Source organism: Tupaia chinensis, unplaced genomic scaffold (assembly GCF_000334495.1).
Source record: "Tupaia chinensis unplaced genomic scaffold, TupChi_1.0 Scaffold000182_1, whole genome shotgun sequence".
Lineage (NCBI taxonomy): Eukaryota > Metazoa > Chordata > Mammalia > Scandentia > Tupaiidae > Tupaia > Tupaia belangeri.
Window position 1 is genome coordinate 147,012 of NW_006159657.1, and position 14,143 is coordinate 161,154.

At 50.4% G+C, this 14,143-nt stretch overlaps 1 long non-coding RNA gene across 2 annotated transcripts in view; it reads left to right on the top strand.

Moving 5' to 3' along the window:
• The first annotated feature begins 854 nt into the window (after nucleotides 1-854).
• Nucleotides 855-14,143, top strand: part of LOC102486824 (uncharacterized) — a 28,458-nt gene continuing 15,169 nt past the window's right edge. For both annotated transcript variants that reach the window (XR_003549090.1, XR_334244.2), the window contains exon 1: nucleotides 855-928. This is a non-coding gene — a long non-coding RNA (uncharacterized LOC102486824). The remainder of the gene's footprint in view (nucleotides 929-14,143) is intronic.

A 14,143-nucleotide genomic window follows, 5' to 3' on the forward strand; every position in this document is an offset into this window, starting at 1 on the left:
CCGATACTCCTCCCCGGTGCCTGGTCCCTACCCATGCCCCCCCCTTGCCCCCCGTGATCCACATCACACATCTACTTTCTGCAGCAGCAACCTCCCCCCACCCCACCCCACTCCCGCCCCACACTGCCCCCAGGCTGCCGAGGGCTTGCCAATGGACCGGGTCCGATGTGACGCTGTGTCCACTCCAGACAGACCTAAGAAGATCGGGCAGACCCACTTTTGCACTTTGAGGGGTTCCCAGATGCAGTGTTAGAAGCCGGGTTATCCTGCTGGAAGGGCTGTGTGCACAGGTAAGGCCCCGAGGCAGCTTGGCAGTGGCGGGGGCTTGGCTTTTTCAGTATCCTGGGCGGCCCCCAGGTGACTCTGCCCATCAGGCTGTGGCAGCATGAAAGACCCCAAGCAAGACAGCAGTGGGTGGCCCAGCTGAGCCCCGTCCACGGCAGACCTGCAGAGAGAGGAACACGATTGTTCCAAACGTGACACGCCGAGTGGCTCTGCGACCACCGTCTAAGTGTAGGATGAGCTGAGGATGACGATGGTGGGTGCTGGGGAACCATGGCATCGCTCAGATCCTGTGCCGTTCTGAATAGCGTCCGCACCCTCAAGATGAAGAGACCGAGGCCCTGAGAAGGGAGGTAACCAGAGGATGGAGGGGCTGGACTGGAAGCATGAGCTGTCCGGCTGGAGCCCCAGGGCCTTTGCACTTCCATGGCCCCCTCCTCTTTGCAGTATCAACCACTCGGAGGCCTAGGGTGGTCCCAGCTGCTTCCCAGCCACCACGTAGTCCACTGCGGCGCTGCTCTAGGCAAGCTCATAGCTTGGCCTCCCACTGCTGCTCCTCCCACCTGTGGCTTATCAGAGAAGCAGGATTGCTTACAGTAGGTGAAACCGAGACTCGTCCGGGAAATGCGGCCTGATCCGTTGCAAGGTTAGTCTAGCCGGTAATGTAGCTGGGCGCTTTCAGACACAGCCAGGCTGTCTGCAGAAGGGCTGCCAGCCTTCCCGCGGTCCTGCAGGGTCAAGACTCAGGAACAGAACTGGGGGATACGAAGGCCCCTGGTGGGCGTTCCTCTGGCCTTCCTGAGTCTGCCTTGCAGCGCAGCCAAGCTCGGCTGGCTCAGATGCCAACAGGTGCTCTGAGTGGAGGTGTTTACCTAAGTCCTGTGGTTCCGTGAGTCTGCTCATTCCCTGGGGAGCAGGAAGGGCCTTGCAGTTCAGCCCTGCCCTGCCCTGCTGGGCCAAGAGCCAGCCCCACCTCATGGCCTGTGCGCCCTCTAGCGGCCATGGGCAGAAAAGAGCAGCTCAGTGGCGATTTGGGAGCTGGTCCCAGCTGTCAGGGTAGGGACTGTCAGACTGGCCCATCTTCACACCCCAGTATGAACAGGCGAGAGGATGCAGATGAACGGGAGCCCCTCAGACATCTCACTAAAGAATGGGGGTGGTGAGTGAGCACAAGTGTCTATGACCCTGTCAAAGAGATGGACCCAGCCACTTAGCTCTGAGGGAATATTATGGCCCCCTTCCCCTTTTTTTGAGAGAGAGATTTTCACTATACGGCGTGTGCACTCTCCAGAGAGACACACACAGAGAGAGAGAGACTGAAAGCAAGAAATCACCCTCTGGGGGTGGGGAGTGGATGGGCACAGATGCACACATGCTCAGCATGAGTTTTAAGCCTCTGGGTCTAAGACTCAAACTGTGGTTGACTATGTGGGAGTCCAGCGACGTAACCAGTATGTCATCGGCTGGCTCTGTTTTTTTTTTTCTAAAGAATTGTTTTAATTTTATTTGTTCATTTTATTTTAATTTGACCAGAAAGAAACACACACATACACAGAGAGAGAGAGAGAGAGAGGGAAAGTGAGAAAGCAAGCCGCCAGGTCTGGGATTCGAACCATGGTCAACCATGTGGGAGTGTCCAACACCTTAACCACTATGACACCTGCTGGCCCCTTTTTCTCTTTTTTTAAACTATAAAATTAAAAATAGATTCTCGGGACCAGCAGATGGCCTAAGGGTTATGTCTCTGGACTTCCACTAGCTGACCACAGTTCAGTTGCCGGACCTGGTGGCTTGAACTCACGCCAGGTGCGTGTGCGTGCGCGCCCAAGATCCTGAGAGGAGAATGCAGGAGAAGGGATTGTGGCATGGCCATCCCCTCTGGGGGATGATGTCTCACTTTCTGTCTCTCTGTCACTTCTTTTCTGGCAAACACACATGCCCTATAGCAAAAATCTCCCTCTAAAAAAATTAGATTCTCATGAATAAAAAGAAGTAAAAATCCTTGGTTGCCTATTAGGGAAACATCCTTGAGGAACATCTAGCACAACTTTCCTTCATGAGAGTGGCTCCTCATCCCTCTAAGCAGTTTGTAAATGTTCCTCTCACTGGAGAGATAGAGACAGAAAGACAGGCGCTCCCCAACAGGGTCCTCGTGCCTGACCCACCATCGTCTCAGCCGACCCGGATCTCAGGCACACACGCACACCCGAACCCAGGACTCTCCCATGTGGGTCCGGCTGAGTTACTTCTGTATCTGGGGCGACAAGATGTTTCTTAACCTGGGGCCCTTGGACCACCTGAGTTTTCCATATGACTTTCAGAGGATTTTGTGGAATTACCCACAGAACTGTTTGAGTGTGGTATTGTGTGGGTGTTTCTTTCTTTCTTTTTTCCCCCCCCTTATCTTTTTTGTTTTTTAGAGTTTGTAATTTTGGGGGGAATAGGGTCTATAACTCCTAAAAGGTTGAGTCAGAATTGCTGAAAACCCTAGTTTCTTGGCACAGCCCTGCTGCTCTCATGACCTAGTTAGCCTTTGCCCGCCTCTGGCCTCCTTCCAAAACTATGCATAAAAGCGGAAATGAACCCAGAGCCTCCTCCTTTGCCCGCTGACTTGGTGGGGTAGGCCGACCACTGCAACACCGGCCCCGCGTTTCAGGCCTTCTCACGGTAGATGTGGCTTCTGGCCTCTTGTGCAAGCAGCACTCCCAGGGAGCAGGCGGCTCCTACCGGATCGCTCCGGGGCTCAGGCCATCTGTCCTGTGGCTAGATGCCTCGGCATCCTCTCCAGTCCACGGCAAACCAGGAAAGAGGTGGAGGGGCAAACGGAAGTTTTCCAGGTGCCCAGGGCTTCCCCCAGTCCACTGCCTGAGCCTGGTCCATTGGGCACACGTAGCTGGACGCAGAGCTGCAACTGAGGCTGGGCTAGAACTGCAGAATGAGGGTCCTGGGAGGGGTGTCTGTCTGTCTCCTTTTATCTCTCTCTCTCATGGAAGAAATAAATAAGTAAACTTTTACAAAAAGATTTTTGCTGTAGTGCACGTGTACTCACCAGAAGGAGAGAGAGGGAGAGAAAGGGGGAGAAAGAGAAGTCACCCCCAGAGGGACTGACCACACTGCAATTCCTTCTCCATCCTCCTCCTGGGATTTTGGGCATGCACATGTATCCAGCATGTTTTTCGAGCCTCTAGGTTGGGGACTTGAACGGCAGAGCTGGCCACGTGGGATCCAGCATCTTCACCACCACATTATCTGCTTGTGCAATAAGCAAACTTTTTTTTTTTAAGAGGTTTTTGCCTTAGGACATATGTATTCACCAGAGAAAGAGACAAACAGACAGAGGTGGAGAGAGGGAAAGTGAGAAATCATCCCCTAGGGGGAATGGCCGTGCCACAGTCCCCTCTCCTCCATTGTCATCCTGGGATCTTGGGCATGCACGCACATGTGCCTGGTGTGAGTTTAAAGCCTCTGGGTTCGGGACTCGAACTGCAGTCAGCCAAGTGGGAGTCCAGTGACATAACCACTATGTCATCTGCTGGCTCCCATAAGTAATCATTTCTTAAAAAGAAATTAATTAAAAGAAAACTTTAGGGCCGTAGGTGGCATAATGGTTAAGCGGCTGGATTCCCACATGGCCGACTGCATGGTTCAAGCCCCAGAATGGCAGCTTGAAATCATACCAGGCACGTGTACATGCTTGCCCAGGGGCCCGAGAGGAGAATGGAGAAGAGGGGATTGCGGTGTGGCCATTCCAGTGTGTGTGTGTGTGTGTGTGTGTGGGGGGGTTCACTTTCCCTCTCTGTCTCTTTCCTGACAACTTATGCCTTGTGGCAAAACCTAAAAAAAAAAAAAAAAAAAAAAACGAACAAACAAACTCTCCCGTGCATTCAGATCACCATGGGACCTTGTTCAGATGCCGATTCTGACTCAGTAGGCCTAGGCTGGTACCTGGGATTCTGCTCTTTTTAGTTTTAATAAGGCGGGAGGGGGGGTGTCCTCAGAGAGTGACAGAGAGACCGAGAGGGGAAGAGGGAAAGCAACCCCTCATGGGGCACGGTCACACCACCGTCCCTTCTCCATTTCTCCACCCTGCCGGGCTTTGGGACACGCATGCACATGTGCTCATCGTGGTTTTTAAGCCGCTGGGGCTGGAACCCTGACCACACAGTCAGCCATGTGGGATCCAGCTCCTTACCCACCAGGCTGCAGGGTCAGCCCGGACTCGGCAATCCTGTCACAGACCCAGGCGACGCTGCTGCTGCTGGTTTTTCATCTGACAGTGTCTCCCTGACAGTGGTGGAATATTCAGTTTGAAGCCTAAAGTTAAATAATTAAACAGCTAGACACTGGGTTTCTTCGACATCCTCTGTTACAGGTGGAGTGCAACGTGCACACGGTCCATAGTCAGAATGATCTCTGCAGGAAAATTCCTCACGCAGGAAAACCCACGTAGAGCACCAGCGTGTACTTACAGGACCCGGGTTTAGGGAAAGTGCATGTCTGTTTTAATTGGCTGAGGGCATGTGTGCTTGGCAGAGAGAAACAAAGGAAGAGAGACAGGCAAAAACCACCACCCGGTGGAGAATAGTCACACTGCGGTCCCTCCTCTTCCGTTTCCCCATCCCGCTGGTATCTTGGGTGCATGTGCACATACATGCCAGATGGTTGTTTAAACTGTAAGGGCCAGGATTTGAACCCTGGCAGGCCATGTAGGGCCAGGCACTCCCCCTGGGGGGGAGTGCTTTCTTCCTTTCTCTCTGTCTCTCCATCGCTCTCTCTGGTGGGTACGTGTGCCTTCTGACCATTAAGAAAGGCATTCACTAAAGACAGAGGGGCGAGCAGAGTGAGGTGGGCATGGCTATGGGCACTGGCCAGGGGCCCAGAGAGGCCGCACTGCCACTTCCCGGCTCCGCGATGGAGCCAATCCCTTACGCCCTCCTCTGTAAGGTGAGGGAAGTGCTAGTGCCTGCCCCGTCGGGTCGCTCTGAGTATCAGAACTTGGTAAAGTGTAGAAAGCTTGCAGTTCTGTGTCTGGATGGAGGAAGCCCCTGATAAATGCTGACTGCTGCGCTGGTCCTGCCCCGTTCCTCTCTGTCCTGTCCCGTCCCACCCCTGAGCCAGGACGCAGGGTTGAGGAGCATCAGCACCTCCCTTGGGTGGCCCTAATCCGCGGAACTATGCATCCTGGTGCCCTCTGTGATCTGCGGTGTGGTCAGGAGCGGCCTTTGAGACACAGCCACCAAAGCACGGCTCTCAAAGCATGTCTCTGAGCCACGGCTCTGTAGAGCTGGCCTAGTTCTAACCACTTAAAAGGAAAGTAGGGGACCAGCAGATGGCGTCATGGTTACGTCGCTGGACTCCCACATAGTTGACCGCAATTCAAGTCCTGAACCTGGCAGTTTAAAAATTCTGGGCGCGCATGTGTGCATGCCCAGAATCCTGAGAAGAGAATGGAGAAGGGATTGCGGCGTGGCTATCCCCTCGGGGGTGATTTATCACTTTCTGTCTCTCTGGCGAGAGCGCACATGCTCTATAGCAAAAATCTCTCTCCCAAAAAAAAAAAAAAAAAAAGAGTAAAGGGAAGGTGGGGCACACCAGGAGCTGGTGGGCAGTCCATGCCATGCTGCTCGCCCTGGGGTGCAGTTGCTCCCAGGAATCCAGGGGGAAAAAAGCAGGAGAGTGGCGGCTCTTTCTGTCAGATGAAGGCAATCAAGTGGAGAGCGGGTCTGAGCCTCGCCCCAACCCAGGAGACGGGTCACCTTAGCACTCAAGTCTCAGGGAGCCGCCATCTCCAGAACTGCAGGTCCCAGGAAATCGCATTTTCTTTTAAGCTGAGGAGTTAACTGTGGCTTTCAGTTCCTGCAGAGAGGCATCACCACAGCCAAAGGCAATTATTAGATCAAAGGGACATCTTAATGCACCTTTACAGCCATGAATCCCATGCCAGGGGACAGCCTTACCTTACTCCCAAGGTGTGCTCAGCTTGGAATGGCAACTGGACACAGCTTGCTTTGCTCGCCTTCAAAACACCTTGTGGATTTTGCCCTGTGCTATACAATTTCAAACGGACATCTCTTTTATGCTCACAGTATTAAAATATAAACAAATAAAAATGAAACTCCAGAAAACTTCAAATAGAAAGGTGAGAATTTCTTTCTTTCTTTCTTTTTTTAGTTTTGTTATGGGACTAGTGGGCTTGCTGGAGACAGAGAGAGGGCAAGTGAGGAAGGCACCACGCCTGCATGCCCTGGAGTGGGGAGAGGATGGCTACACTGCAAGCTCTCCTCCGTTCCCCCCGCAGGATCGTGGACATGCAGGCATGCGGGCACACAAGTGGATGTGTTTTCCAAGTGTCTGAGTCCTCAATTTTTTTGTTTATTTAGAAAGATTTTTGCTATAGAGTGCATGTACTCACTGGAGAAACAAAAAGATAGAAAACGATAAATCACCCCCAAGGGGGGATGACCATGCTACAATCCCTTCCCCATTCTTCTCTGGGGATTTCGGGCATGTAAGCACATGCGCCCAGTCTGAATCTTTTAAGCCACCAGGTCTGGGACCTGAACCCCTGTTGACTACATGGGAGTCGAGGGACGTAACCATTACACCATCTGCTGACCCCAGTGGCTGATTTTAACCTAGCACCTTGACATCACACAGCAATGATGCTGGGAAGGGAGGACAGTGGCACACCGTCGGCCCCCCCACGCAGACTCACAGATACGAACCACCTCAGAATACAGGTAACACTTAGCAGAATCACTGGGAAGTGATGAGTGCTTACAGCCTTCGCTTTGGGTATGATTTAATTATAAGCTTATGTAACTTAATTCTTTAATAGCAGCATTCTTGAAGTATAATCCACATTTCATAAAATCCATTCTTTCAAGGTGTTCGATTCAGAGCTCGGCCCAAAGCTAGTGATTAAGGAGCTGGATCCCACATGGCTGACAGCACTTCAGATCCCAGCCTTGGTGATGGCTTGAGAAACACACGAGACACATGTGCATGTGTGTCTAAAATTCCAGTAGGAGGCCAGCAAGTGACGTGATGGTCAAGGCAGCTGGACCCTACACGGTGGACTTCATGGGTTTGAATCCCAGAACCAGCGGCTTGTAAAACACATCAGGCATGAGCGCGTGCATGCCCAAGATTCCAAAAGGAGAATGCAGGAGGAGAGATTGGGGAGGGGGCGATTTCTTGCTTTCACTCTCTCCTCGCTCCAGCGAGTGCATGCCCTCTATAGCAAAAACTAAAAATAAAATTTTTTGAGAGGTTTTTGTATAGGGTGCATGTCCTCGCCAGACAGACAGAGAGAGACAGAGAGACAGAAAGTGAGAAATCACCCCCCAGGGGGAATGGCCACACCGCAATCCCTTCTCCTCCATTCTCCTCTCGGGATCTTGGGCACACACACACACACACCCTGTGTGAGTTTAAGCCACCAGGTCCAGGACTCAAACCATGGTTGACTACATGGGAGTCTGGTGACACAGCCATTATGCCAACAGCTGGTCCCTTTCAAATTTTTTTTTTTTAAATAAAATTTAAAATATCCCAATGGGACAGGGGAATGGAAGAGAAGTCCCACAGGGGAGAGTGGCTTCTCCCTCTCTCTCTGTCTCTCCATTTCTCTCTCTGGTGGGTATGTGTGGCTTTTGGCCATTAAGAAAGCCATTCACTGAAGACAGAGGGGCAGAGCCGGGTGGGCGTGGCTATGGGCACTGGCCAGGGGGGCGCCCCCCCTGCCACTTCTCGGCTCTATAAGGTGAGGGAGTGCTAGTGCCTGCCCCGTCGGGTCGCTGTGAGTATCAGAACTAGGTAAAGTGTAGAACCGTGCAGCTCTGTGTCTGGACGGAGGAAGCCCCTGATAAATGCTGACTGCTGCCCTGGTCCTGCCCCCTCCTACCCTGACCCACCCCTGAGCCAGGACACAAGGTTGAGGAGCATCGACACCTCTTTTGGATGGCTCCGTTCTGCAGAGCTGTGCATCCTGGTGCCCTCTGTGATCTGCAGTGAGGTCGGGACCGGCCTTTGAGACACAGCTATGCAGGGATGGCTGTTTGCTAGCTCAAGCTTTGCTCTCACGATGCCTCCAGGCTGCCGGTGAGGAGGAAGGAAGTGGGAAGCACAGGCCATTCACTAGCTCACTCACTGCAGGCTTGTCGGCTGCTGGAGACACAGGGCTGAGAAAGAGAGTCAATGACAATTGTTAACTGAAGCATCCAGGCAGTGAGAGCAAAACAATGACGTCTCTGAGAGTTTGAGGGTTGCTGGAGAGAGTCCCGGATTTGGAGCCAAGATCTCTATCTTGGTCCCTGCTTTTTTGGAACATATACAAGTAAAGAATTAAACCTAAATATAAATAGAATTGCCAATGGGGATAAATACTATTAAGGTGTTGGTATAAAAAGAATTATAAGAAGGGCCAGCCAGGTGGTGTGATGATTAAGGCAGCTGGATCCCTCATGGCTGAGTGTGCGGTTTGGGTCCTGGACCTGGCAGCTTAAAAAATATGCCGATGCCTGTACATGCGTGCCCTAAATCCCCACAGGGAAATGGAGGGAAAGGGACTCCAGTACCACCCTCCCAAGGGGTGATTTCTCACATTCCCTTTCTCTCTCTCTCTCTCTCTGGCAAGCGTATGTACCCTGTAGCAAAAACTAAAAGAAAAGAACAGAACTGTGGGGAGATATTAGAGAAGACCTCTCCCATCTGATACAAATGCCTAGGAGTGATATTTCTATTGAGATTTGAAGAGCAAGTATGTGTTAACCAGAGAATGAAGTGTGTTAGTTAGGATACTGGTTTGGCTGCTATAACAAAGGTCAATCTAACAGGGGCCAAAACAAAGTAGTTTATTTTCTCTTGTATTAGTCCACCTCAGGGTGGATAGGATAGCTCCTTAGTGTCTGAGATCCAGAAACCTCACAGTCCAAAATGGCTGCTTTAGCACTGCCATCACACTAACATTTTAGCCAGGAGGAAGTATAATAAAAATGGAGTGCATGCTTCTTTCCTGTGAGGCTATAACTTAGAAGACATCAATCTCACTGTGTTTACATTTAATTAGCCAGAGCTTTACAAAGTGGCAATTGTAGTCTTCCTTTGAGTAACCATGTGCTCAGATAACACACAGATAGTACTAAAGGTAGAAGAGATGGACATTAGGGACAATTAGTGCTCTCTGCCACATGTAAGAGAAAGAAAATCCCAGGCAGAGGAAACTGCACACATACGGAGGCCTTCAGAGCAAATCATACTTGAGCTGGGTATTAAAGACTGATTAGGGATCAGCAGGTGGTGTGGAGGGTGAGGAGGCTGGATCCCACATGGCCAACTGTGGTTCAAGTCCTGGACCCAGTGGCTTGAAAATCATGCTGGGTGCAAGTGCATGTGTACCCAAAATACCCAGAGGAGAAGAAATTGCAGCATGGTCATCCCCCCAAGAGGTGATTTCTTACTTTCTCCATCTCACTCTGTCTCTCTGTCTCTCTCTAGTGAGTGTACGTGCCCTATAGGAAACTAAAAAAATAAGATAAACACTGATTAGGAGTGAGCTGGGCAGAGGGGGTGGTCGGGGTAGGAGCGGGGAGATCTAACAGGTGTCAGCCTTGGAACCAGAAGCTCAGTGAGCTGGAGTACTGCTGGGAAGAGGGATCCTTGATACCTGGGCACAGCTGCTGCCCCTCCCCCTGTTGTAGGTAAGTAAAGCTCCAGGAGGTTCCAAACCTTGGCCAGGATCACAGTCTGGACTCGGCAAAGTTCAGGCCACGTCCTGACTGATGCTCAGGTTTACAGGATACTTACAGGCTTACAGCTTCCATTGGCTCAGGAGGATCATTTTTGTCTTGTTCTCTGCATTAAATCAGTGGTTCTCAACCCTGGCAGCACACTAGAAAAAAAGAAAGAAGGAAAGAAAGGGGGCCAGCAGGTGGTATAGTGACAGGCCAGGATACTCACCACTATACTAACAAGGAAGATGCCTTCAGCAGGTGGCATAGTGGGTAAGGGCGCTGGATTCCCACATGACTGACAACGGTTCAAGTCCCAGACCTGGTGGCTTTCTTTCTCACTTTCTCTCTCTCTCTCTCTCTCTCCCCCCTCCCCTTTTCTGGTCAAATTTAAGTAAATAAATAAATAAAGTTAAAATAAATTTTTAAAAAGGCTTAAAAAAAAAAAAAGAAAGAAAGAAAGAAGTAAAGAAAGAAAGAGAGCCAGAAAGTGAGAGAGAAAGAAAGAAACTTTTCTCAGTCAGCCATGGCGAGAGTATTTACACGGGGCCATTGGCAGACTCTGCATGTCAGGGCTTTCTCAGTTGTTGCGTCGACTGTCTTGATTTAAGAAAGTGGGGCCAGATGGGGGCACAGCAGGAACATGGCCGGACCTCCGTGGGCCGGGCCTGGGTCTACAGCCTGGGTCTGCCCTCTCCAAGCTGGGCGTGTAACTGCATGCCCGAAATGCAGGCTGGCTGAGGCTGGGGTAGGTCGTGGTGCGGAGACCCTGTCCCTCTCTCCCTGTCTGTGCTGGTGCCTGTCCTACTCTCCCTGTATGTCTCTTGTTCTCATGGAATAAATGAACAAATAAAGTTAAAAAAGAAGAAAATGACAGAGAAAATGTTAACAGAGCAGACTAAATTGAAAAGTGTGTCCTATCTGGGGCCAGCAGTGGCATGGTGGTTGAGCTGCTGAACTTCCACATGGCTGACTACAGTTCGAATCCTGGACCTGGCAGCTTTTTTTCTCACTTGTCTCTCTCTCTTTCTCACTCTGGTGAATTAAAATAATAATTATAATAAATAAAATGAAATAAATAGGGCCAGCAAATGGTGTAGTGGTTATGTCATTGGACTCCCACATGCCCAACCATGGTTTGAGTCCTGGACCTGGTTGGTGGCTTGAAAATCACACCGGGCACATGTGTGTGCCCAAGATCCAGGAGGAGCGTGGAGAAGAGACTGCAGCATGGCCATCCTCCCTGGGGAGTGACCTCTTATTTTCCCTCTTACTATCTTTACCTTTCTCTCTCTTTCTGGCAAGCACATGTATTCTGAGACTAATAAAAAGAGTAATTAAAAAGGGACCAGCAGATGGTGTAATGGTTACGTTGCTGGACTCCCTCATGGTTGAATGCAGTTCGAGTCTCGTATCCAGTGGCTGAAAATCACGGCAGGCACGTGTGCGTGTGTGCCCCAAATCCCTAGAAGAGAGTGGAGAAGGGATTACGGCATGGCCATCCCTCTGGGAGGTGATTTCTCACGTTCTCTCTCTCTCTCTCTCCAGCGAGCACACGCACCTTATAGCAAAAATCTCTCTTAAAAATAATAAAGGGGGGGATGGCAGGTGGCATGGTGGTTAAGGTACTGGATTCCCACATGGCTGACCACAGTTTGAGTCTTGGACCTGGTGGCTTGCTCTCATTCTTTCTCCCTCTCTCTCCTTCTCTCATCAAATTAAAAAATAATAAATAAAATTAAATAAATGAATCTGTTTTAAAAATAATAAAGGGGCTGGCAGATGGTGTGGTGAAAGGCGTTGTACTCCCACATGGCCGACTGCAGTTCAGGTCCTGGACCTGGCAGCTTGCTTTCTCACTTTCCCTCTCTCTTTCTAGTCTCACTTGCTTATGCACTCACTCTGTCATTCTTTGGTCGAAATAAATAAATAAATAAAGTTAAATAAAATAATTCTTTATAAGACAGTAATAATAAATTAAACACTAAAAAATTTTAAAGAATAAATAATTTTATTTAAAAAAAAAAGGAAAGTGCATCCTATCTGTAACCATTCCATTGTGAATAGCACAAAAAGTTGAGGAAGGAGATCTTCCAGTATTCAAAACCTCACCCAGGCCCACACTTGGTGGCTCAGGTAGTTACGTACCAACTGCGGCGCTGGGAGCCATGCGGACGACCATGGGTTTGGGTCTTCAGTCACCTGAAACACGTCAGGTGCCCACACACCCCAGAGCCCAAGGAGCTAGAGGGCTGGGGAGAGGGGGTTGTAGTGTGGTGAGGCCCTGTTGAGGGTGCCTGTTTCTGTCTCTGTCTCTTATGTACTCTCTCATGAAATAAAATTTTAAAAACGCTAGTCCAGTTTTGTAATACTCACATGGACAAATGAGCACAAATCCAATGCATTATGTCAGAAATGACATGATGCATTTTTGCATAGGAAAACAGTAAAATATGCCACGACTTTCTTTTTCTTTTTTTTTTTTTTAAGAGGTTTTTGCTATAGGGTGCATGTGCTCGCCAGACAGAGAGAGAGAGACATAGAGACAGAAAACGAGAAATCACCCTCCAGTGGGGATGGCCATGCCACAATCCCTTCTCCTCCATTCTCCTCTCGGGATCTTGGGCACGTACCCACATGCGCCCGGCGTGAGTTTTAAGCCACCGGGTCCGGGACACGAACCGCAGTCGACTACATGGGAGTCCAGCGACGTAGCCATTATGCTAACTGCTGGTCCCGCCACGACTTTCTTGATGACCCAGCCTATCTCCATTGACTCACTTTCGTCTTATGTGCTAATATATATGTGTACATATATATATTTTTATTTTATTTTATTTATTTTTTTAGTTACCAGAGGGAGTGTGCATGCATGCAAGAGCAAAAGCACACTCCCATGGGTTCTGGTCATGCTGCAATCCTTTCCCCACCATTTCTTCATCCCATCAGGATCTGGGGCACATGCACAAGTGCCCAGTTTTTGTTTTTTTTTTCAAGCCACTGGGACCAGTATTCAAACCACAGTCAGCCACGTGGGATCCGGCTTTCTTTCTCTTACCTGCTGTGTTGCAGGGCTGGCCCATTAGTATAAATGCCAACCACCATTTATCGGAACTCTACCTGGAAGGCCTGTTGTGAATTTGGATCAGGATGCCACAGGCTGTGTGGCTTCTGCAGGCCCACAGTTCTGAGTAAAAATCCTTGCGTTGCCACTTATGTGCAGGGTTACTTTGAAAACTTCATTAATTTCGGAACGCATCTTCCTGTACTGCAAGGTGGGGTCTGTACTGTTGGCCTCGCAGAGTTAATAATGGCGAGTTAACCTGTCCTACCGCATGCTTTGCGACGCTAAGCATTTTCATATGCTGTACGTTTGAATTTTCTCAACATTTTAGGACAAGGTCCTCATTATGAGGAGGAGAGATGGATCCTAGGCTCTGACACTACCTGCTCGGTCTGATTTCTGGGCCAGTGCTACAATATGCAGACCCCAAACGCACGTCTGCAGGAATCTCCTTCCTTCGCGGTCCAGCGTTCAGGTTCGTTTCTCCTGAGTCATTACTGAGATGGCCCAATTCAAGCCCAAGTCCTTCCTGGGATTCCACTCCCCTCTGTGGTCCTGCTCTGGCACCAACATCCCTCTGCCTTTGGGCCACACACATTGCTGTGGAGATAGCTACCATTTGGATGCACTTGGCCTCTTGGCTCTGGAATTCTCTGCTACTTCTGCTTCCTGCTTGGAGCTCCAGCAAGCTCCGCCCTGTCGTTTGCAAGTTCCTGTAGCTCTTTGCTCCCTCACCTGGGGAGTAAGGCTGGAGGAACCTGAGGGACTTCTGGGATGCACCATCCCGCCGGCCCCTCAGCATTTTGTGTCCCTCTCTGTAACTGTCCACAGCACATGCCTGACTCTGAGGCCCACTGGCTTCTCCGCCTTTGCCACTGCCGGCCAAGAGCCTTTTTCCACTCTGTGGGTGGGAGCACCACCCTTCCCCACCGCTGCTTACGGCAGTCTGATTTAGCATGGCTCCTTCAGCGGATGGAGTGAAGCGCCTCCCTCTCCGGCCTGCCTCTCTCGTGCAGATGCCAACATCGTTACGGTTACTTTGTCCTTCCAGGGGGCACTTGAGCAC